The sequence below is a fragment of the Callithrix jacchus genome, chromosome 11 (assembly GCF_049354715.1).
Source record: "Callithrix jacchus isolate 240 chromosome 11, calJac240_pri, whole genome shotgun sequence".
NCBI classification, from domain to species: Eukaryota; Metazoa; Chordata; class Mammalia; order Primates; family Cebidae; genus Callithrix; species Callithrix jacchus.
Window position 1 is genome coordinate 107,364,861 of NC_133512.1, and position 14,699 is coordinate 107,379,559.

General features: G+C 48.8%; 1 protein-coding gene across 6 annotated transcripts in view; it reads right to left on the reverse strand.

Moving 5' to 3' along the window:
* The window catches only part of TBXAS1 (thromboxane A synthase 1), a 185,324-nt gene that overhangs the window by 21,388 nt on the left and 149,237 nt on the right, over nucleotides 1-14,699 (reverse strand). The gene's annotated exons all lie outside the window — the stretch shown is intronic.

The window sequence follows — 14,699 nt, forward strand, 5'->3', positions numbered from 1 at the left end:
GGGTCCTGAGGTTCTCTGAGCTCTGACATTTCACCTTCTAGATTCCATAGCTCTGTTGTCTGAGTTCGATGGGTCTAGTGAGCAGTTTCAAGGCTTGCAGGGAGATACAATGGAGGTTTGGTTACGAGAAGTGGGTGAGAAGCCTTTCCATCCACATTGCTGGCTTCCCTGGCCAATGCCTAGAAAGTCCTCCAAGCTAGTTTCAATAATTTGGCAGATTTGGATGTTGAAATTAATCCGTACTTGAGAAAAAGTAATTAGGAGAATGTATATAGCATCTATTTATAACTACTTCAGAAGGAGACAGAACCCATTTCATAAAAACGCAGGGATTATTCTAGGTGTTTTTTTTTTCTTCAAAGAAAGAGAGAAGGAGAAAGAGAAAGAGAAAAGGGGGAGAGAGAACAGGAGTCTTGCTCTATTGCCCAGGCTGGAATGCAATCTAGAAATAGGTATTAAAAACCTCTTTTATGCTGATGATTGTGCTTAACAGTGGAGACAGGAAGGAATAAGGAAAGAAAATAACAAACAGCCAACCACTATTTCGTTTAAATCTGTGAAATGCTGTGCAAGTGCTGAAGAGTGATTTGCTTCCATTTATGTGGTCACTTTCAAAATAGGTGTAATGTGATACTAAAAAAAATGTATGTTCTGTGGACCTGGGGTGAAGAATACTATAAATATTCACTGAGTTTACTTGTTCCAGGTCTGAGTTCAAATCATAAATGTCTCTGTTAACTTTCTATCTCATTGATCCATCGAATATTAACAATGTGGTGTCAAAGTCCCCCGCTATTATTGTGGGAGTCCAAGTCTCTTTGTAAGTCATTGAAAACTTGTCTTATATATCTGGGTGCCCCATATATTGGGTACATATATATTTATGATCATTGGCTCCTATTGTTGCATTGATCTTTTTATCATTATGTAATGTCCTTCTTTGTTTCTTTTAGTCTTGGTTACTATTGTAGTCTATTTTGTCAGAGACGAAAGTTATAACTCCTGTTTTTGTTTGTTTGTTTGTTTTGTTTTTCTTTCCTCTCCATTTGATTGGTGAGTCTTCCTCCAACCTTTTGTTTTGAGTCTTTGTTGTCCTTGCTTATGAGATGGATTTGGATACAGAGTGCCGATGTGTTTTGACTTTTTAATTCAGTTTGTGTGTGTGTGTCTTTGATTGGGGTGTTTAATCCATTTAAATTCAGGATTAATATTGATATTTGTGAGTTTAATATTATCATTTAATGCTGGCTGGCTATTTTGCCCATTAGTTGATATAAATACTTCATTATGGAGATACTCTTTATCTTTTGGTAAGTTTTTGGGATGACTGATACTGGTTGTTCCTTTCTGTGTGTATTGCTTCTTTCAGAAGCTCTTGTAAAGCAGGCCTGGTGGTGATGAAATCTCTGAGTGCTTGCTTGTTTGTGAAAAATTTTATTTTTCCTTCATTTATAAAGCTTAGTTTGGCTGGATATGAGATTCTGGGTTGAAAATTCTTTTCTTTGAGGATATTGAATATTAACCCCCACTCTCTTCTAGCTTGTAGGGTTTTTGCTGAGAGATCTGCTGTAAGTCTGATAGGCTTCCCTTTATGGGTAACCTGACCTTTCTCTCTAGCTGCCCTTAAAATTTTCTCCTTTATTTCAACCCTGGTGAATCTAACAATTATGTGTCTTGGGGTTGCTCTACTTGAGGAGTATCTTTGTGGTGTTCTCTGTATTACCTGGAGATGAGTATTGTCCCACCTTACTAGGTTAGGGAAGTTTTCCTGAATAATATCCTGAAGAATACTTTCCAGCTTGGATTCATTCTCTTCATGACATTCAGGTACACCTATCAAACGTAAATTAGGTCTTTTCACATAGTCCCATATTTCTTGGAGACTTTGCTCATTCCTTTTTACTTTTTCTTCTCTAATCTTGTCTTCTCGTTTCATTTCATTAAGCTGGTCTTCGACCTCTGATATCCTTTCTTCTGCTTGATCAATTCGAGTGTTAAAACCTGTGCATACTTCTCGGAGTTCTCGTATAGTATTCTTCAGTTCCATTAATTCACTTATATTCCTCTCTAAATTGTCTATTCTCGTTAGGATTTCGTCAAATCTTTTTTCAAAGTTCTTAGTTTCTTTACATTGGGCTAGAACATGTTCTTTTAACTCACAGAAGTTTCTTATTATCCATCTTCTGAAGCCTAATTCTGTTATTAGAATGCACTCATTTTCCATCAGGCCTTGTTCCCCTGTTGATGAGGAACTGTGATCCTCTGTAGAGGGAGAGGCATTCTGATTTTGAGTATTCTCAGCCTTTTTACGCTGGTTTCTTCCCATCGTTGTAAATCTATCCACCTGTCATCTTTGTAATTACCAACTTTCAAATTAGGTCTCTGAGTGGACGTCCAACTTGTTAATTCCCAGGGCCGAAATGTGAGCAACCCACTGCGCTGGCTAAAACAGCGGCATCAAGATTCTTGGTGCTTTTCTGTCCGGGAGTCTCCCGTCTGGCTTCCCTTCTGAATCCCTTCTTCAATCAGCTCCAAACGTCGGCCAAAAGGGGAACCAGTCCCGTTTACTCTGCACCAAGAACTGCCGTGCCGGGGCACCGGCAAAACCGCAGAGCTGGCTGCAAGAGTCGCGCTGGCCACCCGTGGGGCTCCTCCGCTGGGAATCTCCTGGTCCTTGTGCAAGAAAGATTCATCTGAAAATGTGGCGTCCTCTCGTTCTCTGCGCTTTCACTGGGAGCTACAAGCCTGAGCTGCTAGTGGTCAGCCATCTTGGATCTCTCTCCTATTCTAGGTGTTTTTGTACTCTGAGGCCCAGGCCATTAAGGGATTAGGTGCAGAGATGTAATGAAAAAGCATAAACCAGGCTGCGGTGCACACAGACACACACCCACGGGGTGTCAGTCCTCTTCATGATGGCTCTGAGCTGAGCTTCACTGATAGTGCTGACCCTCTGCAGAAACTGCCATCTGCACAGATCTAGAATAATAAGAGTGTTTTGCCTTGTGAAGTACTTTATTGCTCACCAATGGATTTTTACAGCCATTATACCATTTGGTCCTCACAACCGCACTGTGAGGTAGGTAGGGCAGCTTTTATTGTCTGTTACATAGATGAAAAGACCCCAGCGATTTGGAGAGGTCAAGTGACGTGTCCCAGGTCTCATGGCCAGTCAGTGGTAGAGCTGGAACTGAATGCAGGTCCTCAGATTTCAAGCCTTTTCCATTACCTAGGCCTACCTGGGCTTATCTTCCCTCCCCTAGCCTTCCCCCGTTCCTTTCCTCTTGCACATTTTATGGAAGAATAACACGCATATGGAAAAATATGACATCATCACAAGCATAGAGCTCAATGAATTTCCACACCATAAGCAATCCTGTGTAACCAGCACCCAGACCAAGACAGAACCTTCCAGTGCTTGGAAGCACGCCATGGCCCCTCCCAGTCACATTCCCCTCAAGAGTAACCGCTATCTTGACTTCTGACACGAGAGATTACTTTTGCCTCTTTGTCTTGAACTTCGTGTAAATGACGTATTTCCACACAGGCTTGCTGGCCTGCCTTCTTTTGCTCAGTCTCATGTCTGTGACAGCCATCCACGTTGTGAGGCTGCAGTGTGTTCATCCTCGTGGTTTGGTGCTCCATTGGGTGAGCTGCCCGGATTTATCCATCCTCTTCCTTGTCAACGGACATTTGAGTTGTTCCCAGGTTGGGGTCCATTATGAACAAAGCCTATGAACCTTCTTGTTTATGGCTTTTGGTGAAGAGAGTGCAAGTTTCTGTTGGGTGTACATCTAGGAACAGGACTGCCAGGTCATGAGGGATGTGTACGTTCAGCTTTAGCAGACACTGCAAACAGTTTGACAAATAGGTTGTTCGTGCTGCCTAAAATTTCAACAGTGAACCAGTTGAAAAGCAGCCTGTTGATGTCAGTTTCTTCTGTTTATTCTAACATCAGGTTCCACCCGGATTTCTTCTCCCTCTCTTGCTAACATTCTGAAATCGAACTGCTATCTCTATTCCAGGAAAGGATTGAGAGAAGGAAGTACGGTATTGTTTTGGGAGCTTGAGTTATTCATTCATATAGTGTGTGTGTGTAGTGGGGGGAGGGGAAAAAGGAACAAATAAAACACATCTAATTACCTAATTTTAAAAAATTGCCCCAATTATCAGACACAAGCACTCAGCACTCATAAGCAAAAACGCATTCCAACATCAACTAGATTCGAGTCTTTGAATGATCTGCTGTTTGGTAATATTTAGGATTCTGTGTTTTCCATTAGCCTGGAATATTCACAGCTGATTGTACACGGTGTTGAAAGAAATAAGCCCCTAAACAAGTGATAGTTAAATCACCTCGCCCACTTTCTCTGCAGTGGGAAGTGAGTGGACCGTATTTAATTTGCAGAGAAAATGCTTTTGTTAGCTCACCCTACAGATCCTCGTTCCCTCTGTTTACTCAGCTTAGCAGAGTGTGTGGGGTGAGGGGCAGGGAAGGAGGGGGGATAAGATATGGTTCCCCGCCATATAGAACTTACTCTGTATTTGGGAAACCATTGATTTGTTCATTCACAGATTTATTATTATGGTAATAGGGAGCCACTGAAGGTTTTTGATGAGTAACGGTAACATCCTGAAAATGGCTTTGTGTGATCTGACAATGCCATGCGGGATGGCTGGGGTAGAAAGAGTTGGGAAATAGGTCAAAAAGATAGGAGGTTCTTGCAATTGCCCAGGCAAAAGTGAGGCGCTCAGTAGCAGTCAGAATGGGAAAAGAGGCTGAAAGAGAGAAGCCACGTAAGCAGTGACTCTCTATCTTGGCTGTTCCCTATTGATACTGGGGTCCCATCCCAAAATATTTTCATTTAATTGGTCTGGATTGGGGTGCAGGAATTGGTATCGTTTTAAAAGCTCCCCCAAGGGATTATCACATGCAGCCTGGATTTCAGAATCATTGTCATGAAGGAAGCTCTACCAGGGGAGGTAAGTCCTGGGATTTAACGGGTCAGGGAATAAAGAGAGATGAAAGGGATTCCCTGGTTTCATTCCTGGGTGGCTGAGAGAAAGACAGAAAGAGGAACACATGGGTGGGGCAGCATCTTCCAGGAGAAGGGTCTCAGCTTTTTTGGGGTTGTGCTAGAGGCCCCCACCTCCACCTGACCCCACAGAGACCATCAGCAGCTTGGCCTAGAAGTGGGGAGATGGTGTCAGCACAGGGAGATAGGTCTTCTGGGACGGGGGTAAGAAAAACAAGCATAGAGCCAAGCACTGAACCTGAGCTATCGCCCAGGGAAGGTGGCAGGGCAGCTGGAAAGTAAGGGGCCCTGGACAACATCTCAGATTGCCTGGGCAGTGCCTGAGAGATTCGAGACTAAGAGAGACCATCGATGGCCAGCTCGGTGGCTCATGCCTGTAATCCCAGCACTTTGGGAGGCTAAGGTGGCAGCACTGCTTGAGGCCAGGAGATAGAGACCAGCCTGGACAGAATAGTGAAACCCCATCTCTTAAAAAAAAAAAAAATTTGCCAGACATGGTGGTGTGCACCTGTAATTCCAGCTACTCAGGAGGCCAAGGTGGAAGGATCACTTGAGCCTAGGAGTTGGAGGCAGGATGAGCTATGATTGCCAGTAATAAAGATAATAATAAAGAAGAAGAAGACACGCCATTGTATTTGTCAACTGAAGCAGGGGCAAGGCCAATACCAAGTCAGTGGGGTCACAGGATGAGCAGTTAGAGAGGGAATGAGTAAGAGGGAGTGAGGGGAGGCTGGCAGACTGCTGCTACCAGGCACACTGAAAGAACTCGGGAGAACAGAGCAAACCGAGGGGGGCCAGGAGAGCATCGTCACCGGTCTGCAGGGCAAGCCTATGGCCAAGGAGAAGGCTGTGCTGTGCCATGCAGTTGCTGGGGGTGGAGCCAGGCCCCATGGCATCAGTCCCAGAAAGAAAGATTCTGACTCCACGTGGGGAAGGATTTTCAAATGACTACAACTTCACAATGCAATCGGCGAGCCCAGGTCCACCGGAGCTTTCACACGAGGTCACGGAGCATCTGAAACAGTCACTGTAGGATATTCACAGGTCTCTCATCAACAGGAGAGCAACACGAGGGACCCCAAGGTGCCCTCCACCTCTGGGCTGGTCTGATGCAGCATGACCGCGCCCCCACCCACCCAGGGACAGCCTTGTGACCTTAGTAGATCCTGGTCACTCTGCCAGGCCAAATAAATGTCACGGGAAGGCGGAGGGCCATCAACTTGCCCTCCCCACGCCCCCGTCTGCCTTTCCCATCCCTCGCCTCTGTGTGCATCTCGTTGATCATTCACTGTAAGAGTCAGAGTGCAGGTCACTAGCTGTTTGGGGAAATGGTAAACAAAGATAAGAGCTTTAAGCACTGGAATTTATTTTTTTATCCACTGGCCTAAAAGCAACTGCATGTTAAATTTAGAAGGCTGGTGCCAGACCCCTCCCCACCCCTCCTGCTTCCTGCTCCTCTCACTGCCCATGCTCAGAGCATGATCTTGGCTGACTGTAGAATGCGAGATGTGTTTGTAGGGCCCAGGAGTCTTCAGAGGCTGCCTGCCTGGATGTTTATAAAAATGTATCGTCTGAGGGCCTGGGAGAAAAGGGCCGTTTCCTCTGCTCCCTGGCTCTGCTCACCATTTCAGCAGCAGCCATCTCTGCCCAGATATTTACCCAGACGTCCTCCCTGGCCAGGGCCCTGGGCGCATCAGTCCCCCACCGTCGTTAGCTGATGCTGTCCCAAGGGAGGGAGCAGCATTTCCAGCACATCAAGGTAGGATTTATTAATAAGGCCTCCCTCACGCCTGGGAATCTATAATTGAACAGCTCTCTTTTCTCTGAGGGTTAAATCCCTTCCCTACCAACTCCAAGAACCTGCAGAAATCCTTCTATTGACCTGGAATTCTGTTGTGTCGAATATTGTCTGAAATAAATGAGCCACTGTCTGGTCTCAGAATTTTCTGGGTAGAAAGAGATCTCCACTGTAGAAGGATTTTTTTTTTTTTTCCCAGCTCATCCTGAATTCCCTCTTGCCCGCTCGGTCCATTTTCACAGTTCAGGCTTAAACAGTGGCTGGTACCAGATTGGCTGCTGAGTAACTGAGGTCCATTTGTGTGGCCAGCTTAGAAGAAAGAGATCGGACCAATGCTCTTAGCTGGGGAGACCAGTCATAGGACTGTAAAAAGGAAACAGCACCTGGGCACAGTGGCTCACACCTGTAATCCCAGCACTTTTGGAGGCCGAGGCGGGCAGATCACTTGAGGTCAGGAGTTCAAGACCAATCTGGCCAAAATGGCGAAACCCTATCTCTACTAAAAATACAAAAAATTATCCATGGTTGGTGGCAGATGCCTATAATACCAGCTACTTGGGAGGTTGAGGCAGGAGAATCACTTTTAATCCAGAAGGCTGAGGTTGCCGTGAGCCAAGATCGCACCATTGTACTCCAGCCTGGGCAACAAGAAGGAAACTTCATCCCCACCCCCCAAAAAAATTAGCTGGATGTGGTCATGCACACCTATAATCCCAGCTACTTGGGAGGCTGAGGCAGGAGAATTGCTTGAACCTGGGAGGCAGAGGCTGCAGTGAGCCACTGCACTTCAGCCTGGGTGACAGAGTGAGACTGTGTCTCAAAAAAAAAAAAAAGAGCAGAGGAGACTTGGAGGTTACAGAAGTTCAACCCTCCCATTGGATGGACGAGGAACCACAGTCCAGAGAGGTAAAGTCACTTGCCTAAGCTGCACAGCAAATGAGGGGGCAGAGGAAGGGTTAGACCTCAGGCCTGGGGACATGGCTCTAGGGCTGTGCTCACTGCTACACTGCATTGAAGATGGAAGGGTTTAACCACAAAGCCAGGAGGAAAAACTAGGAATACCATAGCCAGATGGGGTTTTTAGTGTTGAATGGATAAGAAATTGTGGAGCAGGCTTCTCAGGTCGCACTGTGGGAATCTGAAGGAAGACAAGGCCTTGTGGAGAAGTGGGTTTGTTCTAGGTCCAGGCAGCAGGGCCACAGGCTCAGCAGGAGATGAACGTGAGCAGTGAGCTTTGCCTTCTTCATACCCTGTATTCACTGATGGGTACTTTGACTCCTCCAGCCTCAGGGACTTTGCTTGCAATCAGGCAGTATAGGCTTGCCCAATAAAATCAGAATTTTAGATACATTGTGCAACGGACTGCGTGTGTGGGTCCCGCCTCCCCCCAGTTTATATGTTGAAACCCAAACCCCCAACATAATCACACTTGGAGATGGGGACTTTCGAAGGTTATTAGGGTTAGATGGGGTATGAAGGTGAGTGGGAACCTTGTGATGATATGACTTCCCATTTATTTATTTATTGAGTCTCACTCTTGCTCAGGCTGGATTGGCTCACTCACTGCAATCTCTGCCTCCTGTGTTCAGGTGATTCTCCTGCCTCAGCCTCCCCAGTAGCTGGGACTACAGGCTGGTGCTATCATGCTCAGCTAATTAAACAAAAATTTTTTAAAAAAATTTTTTAGTAGAGATTTTTTTTTTCCATGTTAGCTAGGCTAGTCTTGAACTCCCGATCTCAGGTGACTCACATACCTCGGCCTCCCAAAGTGCTGGGATTATAGGCGTGAGGTACTGCACCCGGCTGAATTCCTTTTTTAAAAAAGAGGAAGAGACACACAATCCCGTCTTTCTGTTTCCTTTGAACTCTGAGAGGGAGATGTCTTCAGCAGATTCTCTACCTTACACGGCTCCTTTTGAAACCACTAGGTCTGTGCACAGCTAATCTCTACCTGTGCCAAGAACCGAGCCAAGTGCTTCGGAGGGCAGCTCCCTTTGCATGGAGGAAATGGAGGCCCCCAGGGCTTGGGTAGATTGCAGAGGCCACAGGCAGATGGTGGGAGAACTGGGATGGAAACCAGGCCTCTTTCCAGGGCCGCCTCCTCCACCTGATGTTATTTCAACCCTTTGCCTTCTTCTGCAGCTGACAGCTTTTAGTGAAAAGGGCTTCTTGCCAAGAGTGGCCTCTACAGTGGCAAAACGGAGTAGAGATGGTCCCCAGAGACACGGCTCCATGAGCTTCCCCCCTAGTGAGGGGCCTTGTACACAAAAGAGCGGCCCTCCCCTCTGCTGGGAGCTGGAGGAGTGGATTCAGATACTGGAGAATGAAGTTCTTGAGGAGGGAGGTTTTTTAAACAATTAAATTTGGGGGTGAGAAGAGATGTACTAAGTCGCAGACAGCACATGTCTTGGAGCCTTGATAGCTGATTTCTTATCTTCCGTGAACCTGGAGTTTGCATGATTGCTCAAAGCAGCAGATGCTGGTCCATGCCTCACCCTCTGGCCTGCTGGTTGTGAGCAGGTGAAGTGGGGCTGCCAACTGGCCTGCAGGTAGTCCCCACTACGCCTCTCAAAAGAGAACTGGCAGGTCCTCCCTTCTTGTGCCAGATTGTCAGAGTGGACATGGAGGGCTTGCCTCCCTTGGTTGGGCATCCGGGGAGAGAAAGGCCATTCCATGCCATCCTTCTTCCCACCTGGGGGATTCCCAGGAGGATCCCCTGCAAGTGAGACTCACACTCCATCTTTCGGGGTTGGGAAGGGTCTCCCTCGACCTCTGGCACCCAGGCCAGGGGCAAAGTGCTCCCAGCTAAAGCCTCTCCTGCCCCACATGCTACAGAGCCGCCCGAGCTCTCCGGGACTTCAGTCTGGTCCTGACTCTGTGCCACCTTTTGTTACCCTTTTTTTGTTTTCTTATCTCTGTTACGGGGCTGCTCGTCTAATGTGGGACAAAACCCCAAAAGGGTGATTATGACCATATGAGGCCAAGTCACCACTCCCCAACTCCCAGGAAAAACCATTCTGCGCATGTGTTTCTATGTCTTTATGCTTTTATTTTATTGATTGATTTTTTTGAGAAATCAAGACTGACTCTTTCTAATAAGAATTTCATCTGTCCTACAAGGCTCCCTTAGCAGCCCACGTGCTCCCCTTGATGTTCACAAATGGCCTCTCCCTTAAACTTGAAAGCCATTCCCTTGGGCCCGTGTCACCTGCTGCCTGCTGTGTACAGAGCATTGTTCTGGGGGGCGGTGGAGATGGGCGATGCATGGTACCTGTGGGTGGAGAAGCCTGGTGGACGATGGTGGTGACAGGGAAGTGCAACACGGTGGGGGGACATCGTGGGGGTCATGGACATGCATGGGGTAGGGATGGGAGGATCAGAAAGACTTTCTGGAGAAGGTGAGGCTTATGCTGAAGCAATTTTCAAAAAGCACTTGTGTTCTTTCGCACAGAAACAATAAAAGCACTTAAACAAGGTTTTGGAACAAAATTGAAACGAGTTCCATCACAGCCGTGCCATTTATTGCTGTTCTATTGAAGCGCACGCTCTCTGTGGTTTCTGCTTCTGTCTTGCTCCAGCCACGTTTCAGCCCATAGATCGTGGCAGTGGCACGTGTTAATTGCGGCAATTTGTTTTGGCTGTGGATCTTGAGGAATCATTTCTTTTGTCTTCGTGTCTCTGCTCCCTGCGATGTCCTGCGGTCTCTGTGCCCTGCTGCCTGCACCGTAGGGAGGCTTCGCCAAGGGGCTTAGCCTGAAGGTAGGGACACACCAGGCTCCCTCCAGGTGTCACAGGAGGCCAATGGGGGCAATCCCTGAGGGTGTGTGCCACACCAGAGAAGTCCTGAGGGGTGGGACCAGCTGGCCGGAGGGGTTTTTCAGGATCATAGGCTCAGGCAGCCAGGGGTAGAGGTGAAGTTCACACTCATGGACTGGGCAACCAGATGGAGGTGGTAGTGAGAGCAGAGACAGCAAGGTGCTGGAGGTGGGAAAGGTGGCAGCAGAGAAGCCACCAGAGTGGCCCTGAGTGGGGGCACAGCTGAGCTGGATCTTGTGGATTCCAGGACAAGAGGTCTCAGGGCTTTCAGGACCAGGGGTAGTAGATGACTGCCCAGCAGAGATGAGGAAGCTGGGGTCCCTGGAGGACAGGAGCGTTCCCGTGCCCCCAGACAGGAAACAGATGTGGGAGGGTGGCTGGCTCTGGACATGGTCAAGCCAAAGCTGGATCCCAGAACTCCACACTACTGAGGCTGCCCCTTCCACTGGGAGACACAGGTGGCCACAGCAGTCATGCTGGAGTGAATCTGCTGCCCTTCATTTCCGGGCCCTGTGCAAGCTTAGTAAGGAATGCAGTGCTGGGGCAAATGCACCCTCATGCCCCCTGGATGCCAGCTGCCAGGAGTTGTGCTAACCCTTGTAGATGGCCTTGGGGTCTCCCTTCAGAGCCAAGGCCCTGAGTGAGGGGCAGGGAGGTGTGGGTATAACATGGGAACCGGGTGGAGGGGGGAGGCCTGGCTTGGGGGCGGAGTGGAGAACAGAAGCAATGGGCCATTTATGAGAAGACGGCAGGCACAGGTGAGTTTCACTTGTGTCATTTCATTGAGTTTTATTTCACGGACAGGAAAACTGAGGCTCGGAAGTGTGTGTGCTTAAGGCTGGTGGGCGTGCATGTGGCGTTTTGCACAAGGAGGACCTCGGAGTGTTGAGTGAATGAAAAGTCAAGTCTGTTGGATTCTAAAACCTATGATAACGATGAGCAAAGATGGGCAGGACATGAATCATTGTTTCTTCCTCATCAGGCAGGGCAGGCAGGAATTCACTTGGCACTCTGATTGCTATAGGACCACGGCATCAGAGTGACAAAGGGAACAATCAGGGGTAGAAGCCAGACAGGAAAGGGCATCTGCCAAGCTAGGAACGCAGAGATGGGCCCGCATGGGGCTAGAGAACTCGGGAACAGGAAGGACCAGGGTGGGCAGTGGAGGGCAGGACTATGTGTCTTGAGTGTTCCTAAACCCAGGCCAGGGAGATGAAGGAGGATGAACACTCAACCTCCTTCCTCACAGTTGAGCTGAGCTGTGAGGTCTCTGCTCAGCTCAACTGGGGGACGCCCTTGCAAAGACCGCAAGGATCCTCCCTGTGTCTTGGGCAACGTGAACACTGTAGACTGCTCTGGCAGGTGAGGGCAAAGCAGTGGGGCAGCCCCTTGGGAAGGAGGAGAAAGCCACGTGGGAGTTCTGCGGCCGTGTTCTTGATGTCGGTAGACACGGGGAGTTTCAGCCTCATTATTTTCCTTAGCCTTAGCCCTTCAGCCCTCTCTCAGCCTCTGTGGAGCTCTCTGGCACTGGGCCCACGGAGGTGGCCATGACCCTTGCCTGCCTTTGCCGTCCGATCTGCGGGTAGCAGCTCCCAAACCTAGTTTGCTCACCCCTCTTCTCTAACTCCGGCTGATGCTGCCTTTTTCTCAAAGAGCAATTGCTCAAAGACTGTCCCCAGGTCAACGGTGCAACTCCTGAGGGTCTTGGCTAGACCCATGGGTGTATTTGGAAGGTTTCTGGAAAATAGCACCATGCCCAGATGTTGGTGATTTCTGCTCAGGGTAGGTAAGGAGGGAGGAGGAACACAGGATCTTCTAAAGATTTGCTAACCCTGCAATGCGTTGCCTCCTCCCTTAGAGATCACTGAGAGCACTCCCTCAGCCGCTTCAGGAGTTGCCCTGCCCAGGCACAGACAGCTGGGTGAATCCGCCTCTCCCCTAGCACACCAGACCAGCAAGGACGGCCTACCAACGGCCATCGCACAGCACCCTGAGCAACAGTGTTTCTGCTCCCGCCACACGGAATGCCTGCTCCTTGTCCTCAACTGTGATTTTTGCCCTGTGGCCTGGACGACAGATTTTCAAGTGGCGGGCTGGGGTCTACGGTTGACTGGAGGTGTGGTGGGACCGCTGGGGCAGACTGCTTTGTAAACTAGGACCAAGAAAGCACTGCCTGTGTCCTGGGCATCAGCACAAGCTGGCCTGAGGGTCAAAGGAAGCTTCAGAGGGGCTGGGCAGCTGGGACAAGCAGAGGTACCCCATCCTGCAGCATGGAAAGGTAGGAAGGAGAAGCTGGCAGGGAGTAGCGAAGAGAAACAACCCTCGGGGGTCTGGGCAGGATCAGGGCAGAAGCCAAGATGCAGAAGCAAGGAGCTGGGAACAAGGTCAAGGTGAACACAAAGGGAGCTGGTAGGCCAAGGAGCTTTACTGTGTCATTAGAGGATGATGCAAACCCAAATGCCCACAGGGCCAGGAGGGATCATGACTATGAGTCGTGGTCAGAACAGAGCAAGTGTCTTGGGTAAGGGCCACTGCATCTGGGCCTTGACAGGGCTGGTGGAGGCTCTAGGGCTAAGCTGGAGCCACGTGCTTGGTAGGTGACTGCCAGAGGGGATGGCCTCAGGCTGGCCTGAGCTTCCCTTGTCTTCAAGAAAAGCTGGTACCTAGATTTTGTGGAATTCCTCTGATTTTAAAATTTGGCAATTAATTCAAATGCTGTAAGCAAGCTGAAACCTCTGCAGCTGTGCTCAGCTTGTGGGCTGCCTCTTTCTGACCCTGTCCCCTGGCGACCTGCTGGGACAGGCTCTTTGGGCTGGACAGCCCCCTGCAAGATTATTTTGATGTCTGCCCACTTTGGCCCAGCCCATAGGATGCTGTGATTGTTTTTCTAATGAGCTAAGAAAAGAGGTACTGGTGGAGTTCTGTTATTTTGTGGAGCTGGTGGGCAAACACCATGCGTTCATGGTGATGCCACTGTCCCCTAGGGCCTGGGAGGTTCCTGTGGCCTCCAAAGTCTTTTGTCTTACTTAGAGTCTTAATGTAGTTTTTGAAAAAGTATATTAAAAATGGGCCAATCACCATACAGATTTAAGACAAAAAACATCTGTAACTAATTTCAGAAAGCTCTTCGTATCCCCATGAATTAGCTTCCTTTCTAATGAGTAGTCTTGGTGGGAAGGTCCCACTATCATCAAACATGATTTATCATTAGGTGACTGTTTTAGGGTCAGGGGTCCTTACAACTGATTTATGGCAAGTGAAGCTGGAAGACACAGGGTGAGATGGGACACGTGTGGTGCCGAGGAAGGAGCCTTCAGTCCCGAGTGGTCCTGCAAGAATAATGGCTAGACAGGCTGGAAAGAGCGAAATGCAGTCAAATCAAAGGGCCACGTCCAGTCCCTGCCCCAGCTGAACAGAACTGTCGGCCAGAGCACACTCACTCTGGTCGGACCCATTCTGGCCTCTCAGTGTGTGGGGATGTGAAGCTCCCGTCTTGGTTGGGGAGAACTGAGACTGCAGCTTTATTCTCCCACAGGACCCCAGGGCTCTGGTGTGGAAAGGGCAGGCGAGAGCAGCTTCCTCTTGCATTTCCGTTCCCACTGGTTCTCAACTTCGGCTGCACCCTGTAGTTACCAAGGAGCTTGTAAATATCCCAAATGCCCAGGCCGATGACGCCAGAATCTGTGGGGAGCCCCAGATATCAAGCTCCCCAAGGTGGCTCCAGGCTGCAGCCAAGCACGAGAAACCCTGTGAGAGACCTAGGCAGAGTGCTGGCTCATGACTGTACCACCCAGCTATCAGGGCACTGCCCAGGCTGACTGCTTCTAGAACATCATACTGATTCTAGCTCTTACAGACTAGAGGATTCTTCCAGGGCCTGACTCCGCTTTCCACATCAAACTTCCACCTTGAGAGCCAAAATTACATAGTGGTTAAAAGCATGCTTGCACAGGAATTCGCAAGTGCAAAAATGTGGAACCAGCCCAAATGCCCATCAATCAATTAGTGTATAAAGAAACTATGGTGTATGTATATATATATGAGATGGAATA